The sequence below is a fragment of the Ascidia mentula genome, chromosome 3 (assembly GCF_947561715.1).
Source record: "Ascidia mentula chromosome 3, kaAscMent1.1, whole genome shotgun sequence".
Lineage (NCBI taxonomy): Eukaryota > Metazoa > Chordata > Ascidiacea > Phlebobranchia > Ascidiidae > Ascidia > Ascidia mentula.
Genome location: NC_138568.1, coordinates 18631160 through 18637598, shown reverse-complemented (window position 1 = coordinate 18637598; position 6439 = coordinate 18631160).

Here is a 6439-nt window from a genome sequence, read left to right as displayed (position 1 = left end):
GAAAATTTGAACATATTGACCACCCAGTGATTCGAACCCACTTAAAGCTGGCTCCATCGACTTCGTTCTGATCGGTCAAAAAGTTCGTCTGCAGTTGTTGGAGAACGTCGTGGTTCATCCGACACCCAGACATCAAAATCACTGGTAGCTTTATATAATTGTAAAGTAGACAGGAAATTTACAGGTTTACAACCAAATATTGGACATCTTGAACATTGGTTATTGCTTGATACAAAAATCTTATTATTAGCCAACTAGAGTGAATATTGGGGTGCAGAAAACGACAGTTTACTAGTTGGAAAATACAGCAGGTGTAACTTCGTTTATCTTTAAAAATTCAACCTTATTCCGACAATACAAAACCGTTTAGACACAAGCTTATTTAAAATATTCGAAACTTTCATGAAGAAAGTCGCCAGTAAAAGTTTGGCGGTTACGTGACAGAAAGCCACAAGCGTGTTCTATCCGGGAGACGCAGAGAGCTTGAGGCAGCCAGACAACTCTTCAAGCACGTTGTTAACCATTTACAGCATTCATATCGACAAACAAAGGCGAGCCGGTTGGCATATTTGTCGTTGTAAATCTTTTTTGCCAGGCCTTCAGTTTTACCAAATACATGGCGGGCCCTTTGTTTCAAGCTTTAATATTTCGCGTGAATGATTTTGGAATCGGTGGAAATAAAGAGGATTCAAACATAGCCACGAGCACAACCATTATGTCTTGCCCTGGTTACCGCAAAAACCTTAGCGCCGCGGTAAATGTAATGACAAAAACCGTGCAGTAAAATGCATCCAGTAAAATATTTAATAGGTTTGTCTACAAGTTCTGATAAAAACTAAGCCTTAAAATTTACTGTTATATTCACTGGAGCATGTGATACAAAAAAAATACAAGAATATCGAGACTGATTTCCAGGCTAAAATCTGACATTCTAGGTCCTAAGGATGCTTTTTCTTAAAAGCGAAATATATTTGTTTTATATACCGAGACTGAAAGATTTTAGCTTGGAAATTAACGTTTCTGTAATTGTGGTATACATATACATAGGTTTGAAATCGTCAGCTGCAACAGTATAAGAATTTATTCCCCAGAATTACTTGACAAGCATATCGTGGCCGATGTAAAAGTTACTTGGTAACCAATGTGCCTTCCTCCACTGAAAGGTATTTCATGTTGGAGCATGTTCCCTTGCCCACTTAAACACCACATACAACAGTTTGCTATGCAAACACACGGTTTCAGGACCACACAAGGAGAATATAATGTATCTGCATTACATTATCATAAACAAGCACAGTGTCCCTAATTTCACCTTATAAAAAAATGTTTAGGGTTGTGACACTTGACTGTCCTTGAATGTCACAGAAATATCAAATACATTCTGGTTAAAGTAACCTATTATCATTACACATTTGAACATTGCACAATGTTCATGAGTTACATTTAATTACAAATCAATTTTGGAAGGTTTGACTGCAATAATAAGTTTTTTGCCATATTTAAATTCAACCAAATGTATAGGAGCAATTAGCAACATATTTTACCACTGGTTACTTTAGCATACCACTATATTATATTTGTAATATGGTGTATATATTATATTTTATGAAAAATACATTTAATGTGGCATATAGCCTCATGTGGTTACATTCTATGCTGCTGTGCTGGGATGACCAGATAATGATTAGATGATAATGTGACACTCAATGTGCAAATCATGTCAGGCTGTTGAAACTGCAACAGCACATCGTGATATTGCCCACATGGTATCACTGTAAATTGCTTCCTCTTGCTCAAAAACCTGCAAAATAATACAGTTTAAATGAAAATAAAACATTTAAGGCCTAAAATACAGAACTTCATACTTTTTGGCTAGGAACTGAGAACATTCTACAGCGGTGGTACCGATATAAAACGGTTTTGGATACAGACTTGAAATAAAAGCACTCACAATGTTTGTAAAACTAACATGTTTCGCAGATTACAAAGATCGAAAAATTAATGACCGCATTTTTTGCGGGAAAAGTAGGTTTGACGCCTGTCGTTGTCGCGCGTCGCATATTACAATGCAATTAAAATGCAAACAGCGGAAACAATTTATTTTTATTCAGCATTTTGTTCAGAAAACATTTCATAACTTATCATTTGAATGAATTATCAACTTTAATAAATGTAACTTACTTCTTACGAAAAGTATAATACCCATTCCTTCAAAACAACGGTAGGGCTCAAACTTCACTTTCGCCAGCAGCAAATTCTACAACTCGAACTAGCAAACGCCTTACTTTCGTTTGAGCCGGCACGTTTTTATCGAGGAACCGCTGTTTACCAAGGCATATATCTGCCTTCGTTAATGAGACGTCCGACCTACACGCCGAGTTACCTAGATTAATTTATCAGGCCGGCTCACGCACACCTTGTTTACTTACCGTGTATCAAATGTGTGCGCCATTTCTGTCTTGATAAATCAGCAGCTTTCCGCAAACACAACGTTAATCAGTTATGATGGGCACACAGGCGTAACAACGAAAGTACTGAACGAGGCTTGTGAAAATTTCTTTTAATGGATAATACTCTTTTCCAGCAAACTTGTGCTGAAAATCGAAATGCAATAAAAATGCCTTTTTTAGACACAACATGAAAAACTGACATTAGTAGCCATGATAAAATAGACAACCAGCAATATACAACCGATAGCAGGCAAACCCCATGAGCACGTTGCAACTATTTGTGCCAGTGGTTGTCACTTATCATTTTTATTCTTTAAAGATTTTTTATTAGAGGTTTGAACATGAACATCAAGTTGTGAAACAACACTAATGACGAGCAAAAAGTGAAATATTTTGCAAGATGTCGCAAGTCACTGAAGGACTTTCCAGACTGGAAATCCTAATCTTGTGTAAAGAGCAAATGTTTGACGTTCGCTGTTTGCATTCCTAACTGAAACAACGCCGCTCTCTGATAATCTTCGCGCCATTTTTAACCAACGGTCGAAATATTCTTGTCATGGTCACGTACGAAGTTACTTGAACTTCCGATTGCCAAGTTTAAGTCATCACCGAAACTTGCAATCCAAACAGTAGCATTAAAAAATATAATTTATCCTCGCTTAAAAGTATTCTGTGAAATACAATGGAAAATAACATTCATAGACTAATCATCCATGCACAAGCAACACGGTATTTATTACCAATAATTGCGTTTTTTGTCTGCAAAACCCCATTCTTTACTAAAGGGTATGAGTTTTTAAAAAGCGTGACGTAATTGCATGTCAACGACCTCGAAGCTTATGATGTCATTGGTATTTCACAACTGTGCCGGTTCCTTGCGACCTCATGACCGAGAATTTGTTGTGTTATGAAGCTTTCAGATAATTGGGCGGAGGAGGGTTGGGGGAATTGCGTTTCTATGGATCCGAATAAATCTTCCCTCTCAAAATCAACTCATTTAGCAAACATATCGATAAATACAAATTTTCCCTTGCAAGGTGGCGTGGCAAGAACGCCCTTCTGCCGATTTTAAGACAAAAAGATGTTCGTATATAACGAAACAAAAATATAGAACATGTCCAGCATCTTCCCCATTTTATCGCTGCTGCAAAATTCCTCTAGTCTTTATCATTAAAGAAACGCCGTTGAACATGTGGCTTACATTGTGGAAACTTATGTGGCCAACGTGTCATGTTCAAATCACTTTTACCATTAAAAATGGAAAAAAGCGTTAATCTTGGCTTCATTAAGCGCTACAACCACTAGAGACACAAACGCATCAAACACGGAACCACGCCCAAGCCACGTGATTCAAACCATGGGATCTCATCGAGCACGCCCGGGATTGGCCGTAAATTACATTCTGTAACGCGACAAGTTTGAACGTAACCTCTGCTGAGCTTTGTCCTGCCCTTGTTCGGTTTCTACAGGGGTTGGAAACCGTTACATGTTTGCTTGGTAGTGGCTTTCATAAATTCCGTTACCAAGTCCCTGTATAACTTGGCTGACTGACAAGAGCTTAATGATTAATTGGTGTTGCTTTTACACACAACTTTCTGACAGTACGTTTTAAACAGTAATTTGACAATCAACCTTGCTTCGACTATTGTACCATATGTGATTTTTCTGGTGGTTGTTCGACATACAAAGCAAACCTTAATGTGACAAGCACCAAATGTCTGTGGTTTGCATCTGAGATGTTTTGAATTGAAATTTCGCCTTTGATGTTGATCTTCAAGGACGCGAGATGAAATGAACGAGTTTTTAATTTGCAGAGCCTTTGGCGGTGTGATGCCTTGTAAACGTTATTTTACTGGGGAATTGATTGATGATTCTGCGGGTTATTTGCAGCGAAGCTGCCGTTTAAAAACGCTTGTGATCGTTATTTGACATAAGCTAAATGCCATTAAATTGTGTCCATAATTTCCGTTATTCAAAATACATACGGACTAAAAGCGTTTTTTTTATATCCCTCAAACAACACTGTTTTCAATAAATGCGACAAAATTGACAAATATATTTGGGTCGGGAAATTAATTACAATTTTTATTCAAGTGTTTTTCCCGCCCGCCAGGCTGTGTATTATGATAAGTTGTGGTTTCAACAGTGATCCTTGGTATCGGTTTACGTCATATTGCGACTCGAACAGATTAGCTTGTTGTAAACCAATTTAAAATTTACAGATAAAAGTGCCGATGTTTCCAAAAGCCAGACCACTGTATCCTATTGGTTATTACCTTTTATTTGACCGCACCGGGATTCGAACCCAGGATGTCCTAACAGGAATTCCGATTAGGTTTTCTTCTTCGTATATATGGGTCGGGCGCTTAACCAATGCTGCCAAACGCCTGTACATAACCCTGGGAAAAATATGAAACATGCGCGCACTCTACCGGTTGTAATAATCGACAATGGTATCCACTAGATGTCAGATGATAACGAGTAAGGGACAGTCGTGTGTTGTGACATCGGAAAACAGCATTACGAACCAACATAGGAAATGAATTTAAACTAAATTAGAATACTCAAAAAAGACATCGGGTGTTGGTTGGGCGGGTGATTGGCACCATCAGTCAACCACCCGACCCATACACCAAGTAGAAAACCTGATCGAGATTCGTGGCCAAGATATTCTGGGTTCGAATCGCATTGTTGTAGAAAGAGATATGTGACATTTGGCAGACAAATTGGCACATTGGTCAAAGCACCCTACGATGCACTTGATATAAACAATGCACTAGATATAAAGGGTTTAAAACTACAGTGTAGCAAATACTGGGAAAAAGGGTAAAACCAGGAACCAATCTGTTACACAGTATTAGTTTTGTTCTTAAGCCTTTCCCCAATAAGCTAACTATTAGACAACTACTGTTCAGAATCACTTATTAATGGAAAATATAATCAACTAAAATACATAATGCTGATGAAATAAATACGGATAGGTGAACCAAGCCACCCTGGTAGGCAGTCGATCGATAACCGTATCTGTAGTTGCTGAGCAAAACTTTTTTAGTCAATCTTTCAGGCAGCTCTTTCAAAGATGTTTTTATTTTTAGCAGAAAAATATATTTCGCCCGGAAAAGGGCATTATCAGTTTCTGCAAAGTGTACAAACAACGTAAAATAAGTACAAGCGAAGGTCTGCCACATAAGGGAAAGTACCTTTATAAAAATTAAAAAATGCAAATAAAAACCTGGATATGTAAGAAAAGACCTGGTAACTGACTGCCAATAAAATTCCAACAGAAAATGTATCGCACAAAGCCTGACAAAACTCTCGAGCAAGTCCAATATCTGAATGTTTTATGTCATCACGGTTGTGCGGCAATACCAACATACAATGATTGTGCGCTTATAGGCTCAAAAGTTCGAACCTCGTGTTCCCTTCTTTGTGGTGTTTTTCCTCTCTACGCATTTTTTGGCGTCGCGTATTGTGTGACGTGTACATTCAGATATTGGACTTGCTCGAGAGTTTTGTCAGGCTTTGTGCGATACATTTTCTGTTGGAATTTTATTGGCAGTCAGTTACCAGGTCTTTTCTTACATATCCAGGTTTTTTATTTGCATTTTTTAATTTTTGTTAAGGTACTTTTCCTTATGTGGCAGACCTTCGCTTGTACTTAGTTATTTTACGTTGTTTGTTTACTGAGAACTGATATAGAAAGAAAATGATAATGCCCTTTTCAGGGCGAAATATATTTTTCTGCTAAAAATTAAAACATCTTTAAAAGAGCTGTCTGAAAGATTGACTAAAAAAAGTTTTGCTAAGCAACTAAAATGCAGAATTCACAAATTGAAAAACCGTCATTTCGACACTTGGTGTCCCACAGGAGAGGTTTTCGAAAAGATCATGATGCAAAATTTTAAATCACATCCAGTGTAGACTCTGAACGCCCGGCCTGTGAGGGCCAAGTCTCACAAACGGTAGCCTAAACTTCGTTGAAACATGCG